Genomic DNA, 17,008 nt, shown 5'->3' on the forward strand with positions numbered 1-17,008 from the left:
TGAAAGGAATCCAACAGAGACCTTTCACTAGCAAAGAAAGAAATACGCGAAAAAACACTGTAAAGCGCGAGAGACAGAATGATACGACCTATATTAAGTCATATAATGGCGTTCGTTGTACTAGTGGGAGATGTAGAAGGTTAAAAACTGTCAGGGAAGACTGAGGTAGGAGTATATCCAACAGATGATGGTTGATATGGCTCTGAGCACTATGGGACTTATCATCTGAGGTCATCAGTCCCCTAGAACTTGGAACTACTTAAACCTAACTAACCTAAGGACATCACACACATCCATGCCCGAGGCAGGATTCGAACCTGCGACCGTAGCTGTCGCACGGTTCCAGACTGCACCGCCTAGAACCGGTCGGCTTCCAACAGATGATTGACGACACAGGGTGCCCCGAGATGAAAAGTTCAGCACAGGAGAGGAAGCCATGATAGCCATGATAGGCTGCATCAGACAGAATGCTGATGAACTGAAAGAAAAAAATTTTAAAATATGGTTTTAGGCCAGTTGTTGACGCTGTATAGCAGAGTGGATGTAAATGAATGTTTAGTGTAAGGTTCCAAAAACATCACAAAATATGTTTCACAGACGTTGATTAAGCCCATGAATCTGTAGTAACGATCATGGATTCATAAGATGCTGAAGTCGACACCACTATGAAGTGACCAATAAAAACGACAGCTGCAGGAAACTTGTTTACGCTACAGATAACAACCTACTACAGTGCACTCCCTCCATAATGGGGCCAACTAAATTAAACAATTACAGTTTTTTATGTCAGAAACAAGCTTGGAGCTGTGACGAAGTCAAATTGTCTGCTTAATTCGGTGGTGTTTCCGTACAGTTTGACAGGGAAACCTGATAGGAGATGTACTGTAGAGGATAATAAATCGAATCTCTGGTGTCTCAGTTTTACAGTATACACAAATTATGGACAATAAGATTTCCCTGGACTGCCTACTGGAAAATGGATGCAAGGACGGGGGGGGGGGGGGGGGGCAGGCACTGTTGTGCAGGTGACGCCATGGAAGTGACACATAGCAGGAAGCTGGAAAATAAAGCTGTGCAGGTGGCATCGGGGACTCAGTCACGCCCAAAGCAGACGTTCACCTGCGCTGCTCCCTCGACTCGTGACTAGACAGGACTAAGTGCAGATCCGCCGTCATACTCACAAGGGAACCTCCCCATCGCACCCCCCTCACATTTAGTTATAAGTTGGCACAGTGGATAGGCCTTGAGAAACTGAGCACAGATCAATCGAGAAAACAGGAAGAAGTTGTGTGGAACTATGAAAAAAAAGCAAAATATACCAAGTGAGTAGTCCACGTGGAAGATAGGCAACATCAAGGACTTCTTGAGCACAGAAGTGCCGCGGTCCCGTGGTTAGCGTGAGCAGCTGCGGAACGAGAGGTCCTTGGTTCAAGCCTTCTCTCAAGCGAAAAGTTAAATTTTCTATTTTCAGACAATTATCAAAGTTCAGGCACTCACACATAATCAACTTCGCTCTCCAAAATTCCAGGACATGTTCAGATTTGCTTGGACATATGCAGGATTTGACGATCTACACACGGAAAAATTTGAAAACGTTAAAAACATATGTTTTGACAGAGCACAGGGAAAACCGTGCGACTGTGAAACTATTGCATTCATTTGTTGCAGTTTATGTGACAAACTCTTTTGCTTTCATCACTTTTTTGTGAGTGATTATCACATTCACAAGAAAACGTTAATCGAGCAAGGTAGAAGAATCTTTTTACCCATTCGCCAAGTGTACAAGATAGGTGGGTCTATAACATATTCCTGTCATGTGACGCACATGCCGTCACCAGTGTCGTATAGAATATATCAGACGTGTTTTCCTGTGGACGAATCGGTTGACCTACGACCATGCGACCAAATGTTTTCGGTTCCCATTGGAGAGGCACGTCCTTTCGTCTACTAATCCCACGGTTTTGCGGTGCGGTTGCAAAACACAGACACTAAACTTATTACAGTGAACAGAGACGTCAATGAAGAACGGACAGAGCATAACTTTGCGAAAATAAAGACAATAAATTTATCACTCGCGGGAAGATTTGAACCAAGGACCTCTCGCTCCGCACTTGCTCGGGCTAACCACGGGAACACGGCGCTCTTAAGCTTGCACTCTCCTTGATGTTGCCTATGTTGCACATGGACTACTCAGTTTGTATATTTTGCTTATTTTTTTCACAGTTCCACACAACTTCTTCCTGTTTTCTTGATTGATCTGTGTTCAGTTTTTCAAGGCCTATCCACTGTGCCAAATTATATCTCAATCTGAGAGGGGTGCGATGGGGAGGTTCCCTTGTCAGCTACTTCCGATTCCTCATTTCTTCGTTGTCTTTTTCTGCTTGTTTTCAATATACTGTGAGACTGCTGAGTCTGGTCTTTAACATGGACATTGGACCTCGGTTAATAATCCTTCTGAACTTTATATGATAGTGTTTCGGGACTGTTGATGGAATGTTCACAATGTACTTACGTGGCTGGTCTACCACAATGCAATTTATCACAAGCGTTAGACACAGTGCAAACTATGCCAAGAATCGGACCATTACAATTCAAACTTATTCAGTTACCTGTTATAACCATCTGTAGTTACTATGTGGAAGGTGAAGATGCAAACATTACCTGAAACGTCGGTTGAAGCACATATTCAACACACTATAGAGGTATTGTATGACACAGTAATAGAAGATGCGATGAGGTCCAACACATTTGCTTCTGCCATGGAAACAAATTGAGTTCAGTTGCAGCAGACGAGTATAACAATAGAGCCTGGAATCTAGTATTCTTGATAATATTTTGCGCTAATAGTAACATTTGTAAACGGCTAGTAAATAAAAATTTCAAAATAACACCCTCGTTAACAGGCACTGAGCCCTATTTCCACCTTATTTTAAATGGTAGCTCAGTCATAAGTTGTATTCAGTATGGTAATGACTGTCATCTAAACACAAGACAATTCGCCTCGTTCCGATCTTACGTGACCATATTATGGCTGTCGTCCAATTTTATTTGCAATCTGTAATTCGTTAGTTTTCTTCAGTAACAGAAGGTAGATCCTGTAATTTCAAGTAGAAGAAAAGTAGAATACTGATGTACTGATTTTATCAAATGGTAGCCTTCATATACACTCCTGGAAATGGAAAAAAGAACACATTGACACCGGTGTGTCAGACCCACCATACTTGCTCCGGACACTGCGAGAGGGCTGTACAAGCAATGATCACACGCACGGCACAGCGGACACACCAGGAACCGCGGTGTTGGCCGTCGCATGGCGCTAAATGGCTCTGAGCACTATGGGACTCAACTGCTGTGGTCATCAGTCCCCTAGAACTTAGAACTACTTAAACCTATCTAACCTAAGGACATCACACACATCCATGCCCGAGGCAGTATTCGAACCTGCGAACGTAGCAGTCGCACGGTTCCGGACTGCGCGCCTAGAACCGCGAGACCACCGCCGAATGGCGCTAGCTGCGCAGCATTTGTGCACCGCCGCCGTCAGTGTCAGCCAATTTGCCGTGGCATACGGAGCTCCATCGCAGTCTTTAACACTGGTAGCATGCCGCGACAGCGTGGACGTGAACCGTATGTGCAGTTGACGGACTTTGAACCAGGGCGTATAGTGGGCATGCGGGAGGCCGGGTGGACGTACCGCCGAATTGCTCAACACGTGGGGCGTGAGTTCTCCACAGTACATCGATGTTGTCGCCAGTGGTCGGCGGAAGGTGCACGTGCCCGTCGACCTGGGACCGGACCGCAGCGACGCACGGATGCACGCCAAGACTGTAGGATCCTACGCAGTGCCGTAGGGTACCGCACCGCCACTTCCCAGCAAATTAGGGACACTGTTGCTCCTGGGGTATCGGCGAGGACCATTCGCAACCGTCTCCATGAAGCTGGGCTACGGTCCCGCACACCGTTAGGCCGTCTTCCGCTCACGCCCCAACATCGTGCAGCCCTCCTCCAGTGGTGTCGCGACAGGCGTGAATGGAGGGACGAATGGAGACGTGTCGTCTTCAGCGATGATAGTCGCTTCTGCCTTGGTGCCAATGATGGTCGTATGCGTGTTTGGCGCCGTGCAGGTGAGCGCCACAATCAGGACTGCATACGACCGAGGCACACAGGGCCAACACCCGGCATCATGGTGTGGGGAGCGATCTCCTACACTGGCCGTACACCACTGGTGATCGTCGAGGGGACACTGAATAGTGCACGGTACATCCAAACCGTCATCGAACCCATCGTTCTACCATTCCTAGACCGGCAAGGGAACTTGCTGTTCCAACAGGACAATGCACGTCCGCATGCATCCCGTGCCACCCAACGTGCTCTAGAAGGTGTAAGTCAACTACGCTGGCCAGCAAGATCTCCGGATCTGTCCCCCATTGAGCATGTTTGGGACTGGATGAAGCGTCGTCTCACGCGGTCTGCACGTCCAGCACGAACGCTGGTCCAACTGAGGCGCCAGGTGGAAATGGCATGGCAAGCCGTTCCACAGGACTACATCCAGCATCTCTACGATCGTCTCCATGGGAGAATAGCAGTCTGCATTGCTGCGAAAGGTGGATATACACTGTACTAGTGCCGACATTGTGCATGCTCTGTTGCCTGTGTCTATGTGCCTGTGGTTCTGTCAGTGTGATCATGTGATGTATCTGACCCCAGGAATGTGTCAATAAAGTTTCCCCTTCCTGGGACAATGAATTCACGGTGTTCTTATTTCAATTTCCAGGAGTGTATATATGGAATACTGAAGTCATTCTTTAGTTAATATTGTTAGATCTGTGCCTGTCATTTGTTCTGTTCCGCATAAAATAATATTACACTTTCATCTTCTATACCTCTAGAAACGAATGTATTGGTTTCATTAAATCTGTAATATATATAAAAGCAGTAAAAATACCAGTGTTTTTTTAAGACATGTGTGTTCGTCTTTGTACCTTATTGCACCTCAGTCGTCACAAAATAGTGTTTCATGAAGATGTCTACTTAGTTTGACGTACAATTCGGAGAACATATAACCACCACAAATCTCATAACTCGTCGCTTCTCAGATTATAGTGGTTTGTTTGAAATATACCCCAAGCGATTGGGATACAGTATGATAAAAACCTTTCCTAAGATGAAATACTACAGTCATCAGCACATAGCTTGATTTAAGTATTGCAGTCGTAATCACGGTCTCTTCCAGTGAGGCATTTTCTCCCCGTTCCGTGACTTGGTTTATTTGCTCAATTGTAAGGATACGTAATCTTAAAATTCAAATATAGGAACAACTGGGCATTTTGCAGATAAGCAAAGACTCTTTCAATATGTTGAGTATCAGCAAATAAAACCCGTGATACCACATCAGTCGATACCCAAATTACTGCGTTTGTAGTCGGACATTTACTCAAGACATACATTTTGGATAACGTACTACAATAATTTTATAGCTTTCGCTGACAGTATGTCTCATGTAGGACAATCTCTTGTACGGAGATGACAGATGGATTATTTTGTCGGGTAAAAAAGAAGGCAGAGTGGTTTTGTTCTCGTATTGTGGAAAAACCTCAATTTTTTTGGACAGTATGAATGACAGATGAAAAAATTGTGCGGTAAGGTGATGAGATGGTGGAGCTACTGAAAAAAAAAATCATCAATAGTAGGCATGACACCTGGTAGAGATGTGCGCTGACGCCTAAAAGTCTACTGCTTTTCGTATTACGAAATACTGTCCAAGAACAAAAACAAAAATCCGACAGTGGACGTACCACAGATTGTTCAGGTTTTATTATGCCTCTATTTCTTGGAAATGAATAGGAAGTGAATTAGTAGACTGAAGTAAGAGAAGGACAGATACCTGAATTTAAAGAAAATGGGCCACGTAAAGATCTATTGAGACTCGAAAGCATGGAATCTTTGTTACTACAAGTCTCATGAAGTCTCCTTTCAGGTGGAGCGTGGTAAATTTGGAAGTGTTTTCATTGTTAAACATTCACACGGGTTACTTAACTCTGTCTGTGCCTCAGTTCATCGATGTTCTGAATACATTTTTTTCTGTTATTCCTTTCTCATGGAATTCCTACTGTCAACCGCTGCACAATCTTTCGTATGGGGCACTCTCTGTGCAGGTACAATCGCATTTATTTTTGTGTAGCTAGTACATCCGTTAGTTTAATGAAATGACGTACAACTTGTAATTTCCTCTGATATAAATATTCCTCTGTTACTGAGATTACTAGGTGTCCGAATATTTATCACAATATATGAGTTTCCTATATGTGGTTTTCAGACAGCACCAACTGTTTTCTGTTAGTTTCATCGTCGCAAGCCGAAGTACGAGGTGCATTCAAGTTCTAAGGCCTCCGATTTTTTTCTAATTAACTACTCACCCGAAATCGATGAAACTGGCGTTACGTTTCGACGTAATCACCCTGCAGACGTACACATTTTTCACAACGCTGACGCCATGATTCCATGACAGCGGCGAAGGCTTGTTTAGGAGTCTGTTTTGACCACTGGAAAATCGCTGAGGCAATAGCAGCACGGCTAGTGAATGTGCGGCCACGGAGAGTGTCTTTCATTGTTGGAAAAAGCCACAAGTCACTAGGAGCCAGGTCAGGTGAGTAGGGAGCATGAGGAATCACTTCAAAGTTGTTATCACGAAGAAACTGTTGCGTAACGTTAGCTCGATGTGCGGGTGCGTTGTCTTGGTGAAACAGCACACGCGCAGCCCTTCCCGGACGTTTTTCTTGCAGTGCAGGAAGGAATTTGTTCTTCAAAACATTTTCGAAGGATGCACCTGTTACCGTAGTGCCCTTTGGAACGCAATTGGTAAGGATTACGCCCTCGCTGTCCCAGAACATGGACACCATAATTTTTTCAGCACTGGTGGTTACCCGAAATTTTTTTGGTGGCGGTGAATCTGTATGCTTCCATTGAGCTGACTGGCGCTTTGTTTCTGGATTGAAAAATGCCATCCACGTGCCATCCATTGTCACAACCGACGAAAAGAAAGTCCCATTCATGCTGTCATTGCGCGTCAACATTGCTCGGTAACATGCCACACGGGCAGCCATGTGGTCGTCCGTCAGCATTCGTGGCACCCACCTGGATGACACTTTACGCATTTTCAAGTCGTCATGCAGGATTGTGTGCACAGAACCCACGGAAATGCCAACTCTGCAGGCGATCTGTTCAACAGCCATTCGGCGATCCCCCAAAACAATTATCTCCACTTTCTCGATCATGTCGTCAGACCGGCTTGTGCGAGCCCGAGGTTGTTTCGGTTTGTTGTCACACGATGTTCTGTCTTCATTAAACTGACGCACCCACGAACGCACTTTCGACACATCCATAACTCCATCACCACATGTCTCCTTCAACTGTCGATGAATTTCAATTGGTTTCACACCACGCAAATTCAGAAAACGAATGATTGCACGCTGTTCAAGTAAGGAAAACGTCGCCATTTTAAGTATTTAAAACAGTTCTCATTCTCGCCGCTGGCGGTAAAATTCCATCTGCCATACGGTGCTGCCATCTCTGGGACGTATTGACAATGAACGCGGCCTCATTTTAAAACAATGCGCATGTTTCTATCTCTTTCCAGTCCGGAGAAAAAAAATTGGAGGCCTTAGAACTTGAATGCACCTCGTATTGAAAAATGTACGTGTAACTGTATCTATAATTACTACTAATGTTTCGCTTATGAGATTTTGCAAAATCCAGCACAAGGCGTAATTCACGTGTTATGATGCTGCGTCTCAGCACGTTGGCCAGCAGCGCTGCGCAGTATAACAATTTTTTTTCACTCTTGCTTGTTGTAAACTTCACTACTTTTGGTCGACAACTGTGAGAAAGACCTTTCATCCGCAAGTTAAAAATCTGCTCTGCCAGGCAGAGTCTCGCTTCGACCACGGCGACAGACTATGAATAAAATACGTTTTTATGCGGAACGGAGTCCGCTGCGATAACCGGGCACTTCTCCAATCTCGATGAAGCCTGAAATCGAACTGAAGTGCCGGTCGCGATTGTTATGCATTACTCGCTGCCTTCCCGTAGCTGCGGCTATTTCTTCCTGAATCAGAAGCGAACTATTTTGTCCCATCTTGCATGGATTGTCATAAAATTCGATGAGAGAACGGAGGACTGTTACATATAGCGGATATGTTGGCATATTTTCCCCTCTCTTCCAGAACAAAATACAGTAAAGTATGCATGACGGCAGCTCCTTCTCTTTCAGATAACAGGAAGACTTCTTTGCTAGCTATTTATTGCTATAGTGAAGACTTAATGCCCTGACGCCGGAGAAACAAGAGCAAGAAGAAAGAAGAGATTTGAAAATTATGAAATATGCACATTGAGTAAGAAACTGTAATGAGTCAGAATCGGTAACCCCCGCGCATCGTTCGCTATTGAAACAGGAATGGGCGAACTTGACAATGCTACACAAAGAACCCTCCAATAGGCACCGTAAAGAGGCTTGCGTAGATGAAGATGCAGATATAGTTAGAAATCAGTAGATCATGGACTCAATTCGTTATCGGTCTCAAGGCGCCTGGTAAAGTTCTACTTGCGTCAGGAATGTTGTGCTCTGTGGTTCGTATTGCAGGATGTATGAGTTGATTTAGAGCCCGATAGAGTGCTAGTTTTCATCGCCTACAATAGAGCGATTCCCTGTGTAAACTGGGTTACTGAGTAAGCAAACTAAAGGGATATTATACACGGAGAATCAAAACGAACAAAAGTAACCAAAACTCAGTCGTGACTTGTCAAATAATAGGTTTACATAAGAATAATCTCACTCTAAATAGAATGCGTGAAAAGGTTCACATAATGATTGTTGTTGTTGTTGTGGTCTTCAGTCTTCGTGATGACTGGGTGTTGTGTGCTGTCCTTAGGTTAGTTAGGTTTAAGTAGTTCTAAGTTCTAGGGGACTGATAACCATGGATGTTAAGTCCCATAGTGCTCAGAGCCATTTGAACCATTTGAATCTTCAGTCTTGAGACTGGTTTGATGCAGCTCTCCATGCTACTCTATCCTGTGCAAGCTTCTTCGTCTCCCAGTACCTACTGCGGCCTACATCCTTCTGAATCTGCTTAGTGTATTCATCTCTTGGTCTCCCTCTATGATTTTTACCCTCCACGCTGCCCTCCAATACTAAATTGGTGATCCCTCGATGTCTCAGAACATGTCCTACCAACCGATCCCTTCTTCTAGTCAAGTTGTGCCACAAACTCCTCCCCAATCCTATTCAATACCTCCTCATTACTTATGTGGTCTACCCATCTAATCTTCAGCACTCTTCTGTAGCACCACATTTCGAAAGCTTCCATTCTCTTCTTGTCTAAACTATTTATCGTCCACGTTTCACTTCCATACATGGCTACACTCCATACAAATACTTTCAGAAACGACTTCCTGACATTTAAATCCATACATGATGTTAACAAATTTTTCTTCTTCAGAAACGCCATTTGCCATTCTACATTTTATATCCTCTCTACTTCGACCATCACCAGTTATTTTGCTCTCCAAATAGCAAACCTCATTTCGTAATCTAATTCCCTCAGCATCACCCGACTTAATTCGACTACATTCCATTATCCTCGTTTTGCTTTTGTTGATGTTAATCTTATGCCCTCCTTTCAAGACACTGTCCATTCCGTTCAGCTCCTCTTCCAAGTCCTTTGCTGTCTGACAGAATTACAATGTCATCGGCGAACCTCAAAGGTTTTATTTCTTCTCCGTGGGTATTAACACCTACTCCGAACTTTTCTTGTTTCCTTTATTGCTTGTTCAATATACAGATTGAATAACATCGGTGATAGGCTACAACCCTGTCTCACTCCCTTCCCAACCACTGCTTCCCTTTCATACCCCTCGAATCTTATAAATGCCAACTGGTTTCTGTACAAATTGTAAGTAGCCTTTCGCTCCCTGTATTTTACCCCTGCCACCTTCAGAATTTGAAAGAGAGTATGATTACACAACTTTCATATCAATCTTGGCGTGGTTTTCAGTTCTGCAGCAAAATTGTAAATTTGAAAAAATAATACATTGGAAATAATACATTTAATCCCAAATCTGTGATCTCCATTCTTAACATGAGCAATAAATGAATTAAAGGCAGAAGAACGTTTTGATCACCAGCAGCTACCAGTATTCCTGACGTGTTCTTAAATCTTAATTAGCTTCTATTCAAATCACTAACTCAACAAAATAACACCAACTGAAGTTTAGCTAATATTTAACATTGAATAACAAGTACTCTGCTTTTATTCAGCCTTAAATAAGCAATTATTCTGCCAAGAGGTAGCGGAAGAATTCATAAATATGTTCAGCAAATAGCTTTCGGTGGCATACATAGAAATTGACGTGGGTTAATCATCGAACTGATCCCACAAAACAGCTGAAAGGCTACCCCTTCTCCATCCAGCGCCAGGTTAAGCATTCCATTCTGCCGTAAGAATGACACCCTAATCTCTCCCTACTCGAAAAGATTCTTCGTATACCTTTTTCCTCGATTATTCTTCTAGTATAGATTCTTATCGTGATTTATTTGTCCTTCAAAACTTTCTAAACGAGTCCTGTTTCTTCTTATTTGGGCTCCCCATCGTCTACGTTCTCTTCGATACAGTACGTGCATTAGACGAACACCTTGAGGAATTCCAAATAAATGATATAGTACGACCTTCTATTATGAAAATAACTTTCCTCTGTCCGCGTGTACCAATCGACTCCTCATATCCCTCTTTAGTCAATCAGCTAGTGTAATCTTGTTTCCCTTATATTCTTCCACTCCTCGTATCCCTCTTTAGCCAATCAGCGACTATAATGTTGTTTCCTTTATGGAGTTCTTTCACTTATTCCACTTAATTACTCCTAGTTTTCATCTAAAGCATCATATTATTTCATGGTTATTCCTATCACCTCCTTCTTTGCTTCGTCTTATCACGTTCTTGGGTACGCTTTCTTCCGCAGGCCCTGCAACTTTATTTTCGGTCACACTATCTGCTCACACAGCACTTTCATTCTTCACCTGAATGTTTCTTCCATATACAGCTGTAGTTGTAAACTGCAACCCTAGGTACTAATTTATCAGAAAATAAGAAAAAGAACCTTCACTTTTCATATTAATTCTTGCTTTTTTGACAGTAAAAAGAAAGGGAGAGTAGTGTTTCACTGTTGGCGGGCGATGATAAGTAGATTCAGCCTCTAAACTAAAAGCATCGCTGCCTGCATGTTCTCTTTTTTTGGGAGGAGATGAAGTGTTTCGTGTCGAGAGACCGACAGACACTTCAGAACAGCTAAAACTGAAGACATTATTCATGGAAGATCTGATTGTTTTAAGCGTGTTCGAAAATCATTAGCATTCAGGTGTTCATTATTCATTAATGTGAACGGACGACATTTTTAGTAACATCATTAAAACAATACTTATCACCTTCATGCGTCCCTCGCGGCGCACCTGTAACATTTTTGAGGCGAAAAGAAAAACACCTAAAAGTCCGCCCGAACAGGTCATGAAGGCCCAACGGTACCGACTGGCCGCCGTGTCATCCTCAGCCCACATGCGTCACTGGATGCGGATATGGAGGGGAATGTGGTCAGCACACCGCTCTCCCGGCCATATGTCAGTTTACGAGACCGGAGCCACTACCAGCTCGACAGCGCTTGACTTCGGTGATCTGACGGGTACCGGTGTTACCACTGCGGCAGACTTCAAAAAAGAAATTAATAATTCCTACTCCAAAGATGACAGGTTCTGCCAGGCACGAATACTACAGAACCATCAGTTTAATAAGACATGGTTGTAAAAGGCTGACACGAATTATTTAGAGAAGAATGGAAAAACTTGTAAGCTGACATCTGGGAAATCCAGCCCAGGCTGCGGAGAAACGTAGAAACACTTATGGCAATATGACACTACAAATTAGAAAGTAGACTTAAGAGAAGCAGACTGAGTTTATGGCATTTGTAGATTTAGCTAAAGCTTTTCACCACGTTCACTAGAATACATTCTTTTACATTCTGAAGGAAGCAGGGAAAAACACAGGGAACGAGAAGTTATCTACAACGTAAACAGAAAGCAGTTAGTTGAGTTATTTAAGCTGTACAGTCAATAATCAGTAAATGAAATCAAGGAGAAATAAGAATTACAGTTCAGGTAGATAAAAATGAAAACTTTGACCTTTGGCGATGACATTGTAATTCTGTTATAGACGGCAAACTACTCGGAAGAGTAAAAGAATGGAATGGATAGTGACTCTGAAAGAGGGTATGAGATGAATTTCACCAAAATAAAATAAGTGTAATTTAATGTAGTCGAATTAAATAAAGTGATATTGAGGGAATTAAATTTGGAAATGTGACGCTTAAAGTAGTAGATTAGTTTTGTTATTTGGGTAGCAGAATAACTGGTAATCGTCGAACGAGAGAGCCCATATGAGAAAGTTTGTCAATAACAAGAAAAACATTTCTGAAAAGGAGAAATTTGTTGAGACTGAACATAAATTTAAATAACAGAATGCCTTCTCTGTAGGTATTTGTATGGACTGTGTCTTTGTATGGCATTGGAACGTGGGCTGTAAACAGTTCAGACGAGAAGCGAATTGAAACTTTTGAAAAGTGGTATCACAGAAGAATGTTTGGAATGAGTAGATCGCATAATTAATTAGGAAGTAATGAAATGAATTGAGGGAAAGAGAAATTTGTGGGACAGCTTGACTAAAAGAAGGGATCGGTTGATGGAACACATCTTGAGGCATAAAGGAATCGTCTGTTTGGTAATATAAAGATGATTGGCTTGGAGATACGGAGGGTCAGGTTGAGCCGCCTAATTGGAAAGGTTTCTTACCCCTTGCATACACTGGTCCCTTTTTGTGTGTGTATCTGATAAGTGCAGATGACTGCAATCCATGCGTGTGTGTGTGTGTGTGTGTGTGTGTGTGTGTGTGTGGTGTCATGTTTGAGTTGTATGATGATGAGAGAAGGGAGAGGGTGCAACCTACTTTTCTTGAGTAGCACTAAAGGAGCCGCCGAGCCACATTGCAGTGTTTGGCGGAGGGTACTTTAGGTACCACTGTCCCTTCCTCCTTTCCTTTTCCGGCCGGGAATAATTATTGAGAAGAATGATCTCCTGTTAACCTCCGTGTGTGTTCGAATTTCTCTAATTTTATCTTCATGCTCCTTTTGCGAGATATACGTGGGAAGAACCAATAATTTGTTGACTTTTCTAGGATGAGGTTGAGAAGGTTGAAAAAAATCAGACCATCAGTTGCTAACGAGAAGTTTATTTAGCATTTATTTTTCTGGGAACTTACGCTCTAGGAACTTCAACAATAATCCACATCATTGTGCAGAACGCCTCTCTCGCAGCGTCTGCCTCTGGAATTAGTCGGTCGGCTCTAAGACCATTTTGTGCTTAGTAATTGAACCTGTAAAGAAACACGCTGCTCTTCTTTGGATTTTCTCCATTTTTTCTATCAGTCCGGTCTGGTATCGATCCCGTATTATTCAAGTGGTGGTCGAACGAGTATTTTGTAAGCTACTTCCTTTATTGACGGACACTGCATTTCCTGAGGATGCTTCCAGTGCATTAGTCCAGCATCAGCATTACTCGCCACCAATTTTATGTAGTCGTTCCGCTTCGAAACTTTCTGTACGCATCCTCTAAAATATTTTATAGAAATAATGCTTACAGAAAATTTTCTGCACTTATGTAATCATAGAATAAAGGTTCTTTCTGTCTATGTATTCGCAGTACGCCGCGCGGGATTAGCCGAGCGGTCTTAGGCGCTGCAGTCATGGACTGTGTGGCTGGTCCCGGCGCAGGTTCGAGTCCTCCCTCGGGCATGGGTGTGTGTGTTTGTCATTAGGATAATTTAGGTTAAGTAGTGTGTAAGCTTAGAGACTGATGACCTTAGCAGTTAAGTCGCATAAGATTTGACACACATTTGAACATTCGCAGTACGTTACAATCGTTTATGCCGAGGATCAGCTGCCACTCCGAGCGCCATCCTATGGGTGGATAACCGTCAACAGTGTCAACATCATCACGCTTGATGAGACACTGCCGAGAGGTTTCGCTTTTAGTCCAGGACATTGGCGCAAAGACCGATCAGGAATTTTACGCCACCACCCGTCCTTCCCTTTGCCTACAGCGCGTGACGTAACCCCGACAGTAACCCAACCAAGTACCGGCCACTCTCGGCGTTGCTTAACCTCGGCGATCTGACGGGAACTAGTATTTTCGAGGCAAGGCCGTTGGCACAGAAGAGAGGGGTGGATGGGTTGGAGGGAAGTAAAATTGCCGAGAGATACCAAGGATTGGATAGCATAAGCAGGTTCAAACGACTGTAGGTTGGAGCAGTTATGTAGAGATGAAGAGGCTTGCACAAAATACATATACATCTACATCTATATGATTACTCTGCTATTCACAGTTAAGTGCCTGGCAGAGGGTTCAATGAACCACCTTCGTGCTGTCTCTCTACCGTTCACTCTCGAACGGCATGCGGGAAAAGCGAGCGCTTAAATTTTTCTGTGTGAGCCCTGATTTCTCTTATTTTATCGTGATGATCATTTCTTCGTATGTAGGTGGGTGTCAACAGTATGTTTTCGCAATCGGAGAAAACTGGTGATTGAAATTTCATGAGAAGATCCCGTCGCAACGAAAAACGCCCTTGTTTTAATGATTGCCACTCCAATTCACGTATCATGTCTGTGACACTTTCTCCCCTATTTTGCGATAATACAAAACGAGCTGCCCTTCTTTGTACTTTTTCGATCTCATCCATCAGTCCCACCTGATGCGGATCCCACAGCGTACAGAAATACTCCAGAATAGGGCGGACAAGCGTAGTGTAAGCAGTCTCTTTAGTAGACCTGTTGCACCTTCTAAGTGTTCTGCCAGTGAATCGCAGTCTTTGGTTTGTATGATTTTTAACATTTTTATGCAGCAACTGATATTGTTTATACAAGAATATACAGCCTACAGTTGCAGGTTAACTTTATCGTTTACCTAGGTTTCAACGTTAGTAATAACGTCTTCAGATTTTTTTTTCTTTATTGTGATTTTAGTACCCGTATAACAGGTAGGCTAGCAGCAGCACAATACGCCGCTCTTCAGCCATAGATAGTACAATGATAAAAAAGAGAAGACACAGGGGTTGGAACAAAACGGCGGGGAAAAAACCGTAGTCACATGAACATACAAAACATGAAGCCGTTCACACTCGGTGACAATCCACACTACAAACTGTTGACACGAAGCACATACACTGAAGATGTCGATGGCACTGGTGAACGATGGAGTGTGACGGTGAACACTGAACACTAAACACGACGGCACACACGAGACACGGATGGCGATGATCTCCGGCGCGCGAATGTCCACTGAGCGTGTGCGAGTCCGGGGACCTGCCACGAGGGGAAGAAGGGTGAGGTGTCGGAGAGGGGAGAACAGCCTTCTTCAGAACCTGCAAAAAGTTAATATTATATTTTTTTTTCTTTATTGAATTTCAATTCCCCCCGAAGGGGGCGGGCTGGCAGCAGCTTAGTATGCCGCTCTTCAGCCTACAGACTTTGTGAGAAAGATGAAGAGAATAAATAATAAAAACAGGCGATAAAATCGGGGACTTAAAGAGTAACATGGCGAAAAGAAATCGTGGAACTTAAAACAAAGAACAGAGGGATGATGATGCTTATAAAATACATACGTAGTAGACAGGTAAAACAATAGACAGCCAATTAAAAACACGGTGACAGTCTGGATTCTGTTCGCAAAAGACATAAAATTCACACCTAGCGACAGCATGGTTTCTGTTCGCAACACTAGAAAGACGAACAACACTGAATAGTCACTGGAACACTGCACTAAAAAGTTGGCAAATGTGACATACCACAGCCGAGAGCAGGTGGGGGGAAACTGGACAGATGATGGGAAAACAAAAAAATGGGGGAAAGGAGAGTAAAATCGAAGGGGGGAACCGGGAAAGGAGCTGATGGAGGATGAGGACCCATAAGAGGGGTGGGGGGAAGACGCGACAGGGAGTAGGGTAGGCAGAGGAGGGGAATACAAAAGGACTTGGGGGGGGGAGAAGGGAGGTAGGGAGAGGTTTAGTGGGGAGAAAACAGGACGGAAGGGGGGAAGAGGGAGCCCAGGGAAAGGACAGAGGAAAGGAGGGGGAGTGAGGATCAGAGTTGATAGGAGGGGTAAATGGAGGGAGAGAGGGCATCGTCCGGGAGGGGGAGTTGATGGAAGCCACCTTGGGAAAGGAGATGTAGGGTGTAGAGATGGAGGGTAGGGGGGACACAACGGTGAAGACGTGGCAGGGGGCGGGGATGGGAGAGGAGAGGAGCAACCAGGGGGTGAGGGGGTTCAAGACGGCGGGAGGTGTAGAGGATGCGGATATGTTCGAGGAATAGGAGCAGATGGGGGAAAGGAATGAGATCATAGAGGATCCGCACGGGGGACGGGAGGCGTATACGGAAGGTGAGGCGGAGTGCATGACACTCAAGGATCTGGAGGGACTTATAGAATTTGGGGGGGGGGGGGGCAGAGATCAAGGCAGGACTGGCATAACAGAGGATGGGACGGATTAATGATTTGTAGGTGTGGAGGATGGTAGAGGGGTGCAACCCCCACGTCCGGCCAGAGAGGAGTTTGAGGAGTCGGAGGCGGTTGTGGGCTTTGGATTGGATGGAGATGAGGGATCCAGGTGAGGTGACGGTCAATGGTGAGGCCAAGGTAGGTGAGGGTGGGGGTGAGGCGGACAGGACGTGCGCAGACTGTAAGGCAGAAATCCAGGAGCCGGAAGGAGCGAGTGGTACGACCTACGATGATTGCCTGGGTCTTGGAAGGATTGAGTTTCAGGAGCCACTGGTTACACCATGCAGCAAAAAGGTCAAGGTGATTCTGGAGAAGGCGTTGGGACCGTTGGAGGGTAGGAGCGAGGGCGAGGAATGCGGTGTCATC

General features: G+C 44.2%; 1 protein-coding gene across 2 annotated transcripts in view; it reads left to right on the forward strand.

Moving 5' to 3' along the window:
• LOC126235683 (brain-specific angiogenesis inhibitor 1-associated protein 2-like) overlaps positions 1–17,008 on the forward strand; it is a 960,968-nt gene that overhangs the window by 154,220 nt on the left and 789,740 nt on the right. The gene's annotated exons all lie outside the window — the stretch shown is intronic.

This window comes from Schistocerca nitens, chromosome 2 (genome assembly GCF_023898315.1).
Source record: "Schistocerca nitens isolate TAMUIC-IGC-003100 chromosome 2, iqSchNite1.1, whole genome shotgun sequence".
NCBI classification, from domain to species: Eukaryota; Metazoa; Arthropoda; class Insecta; order Orthoptera; family Acrididae; genus Schistocerca; species Schistocerca nitens.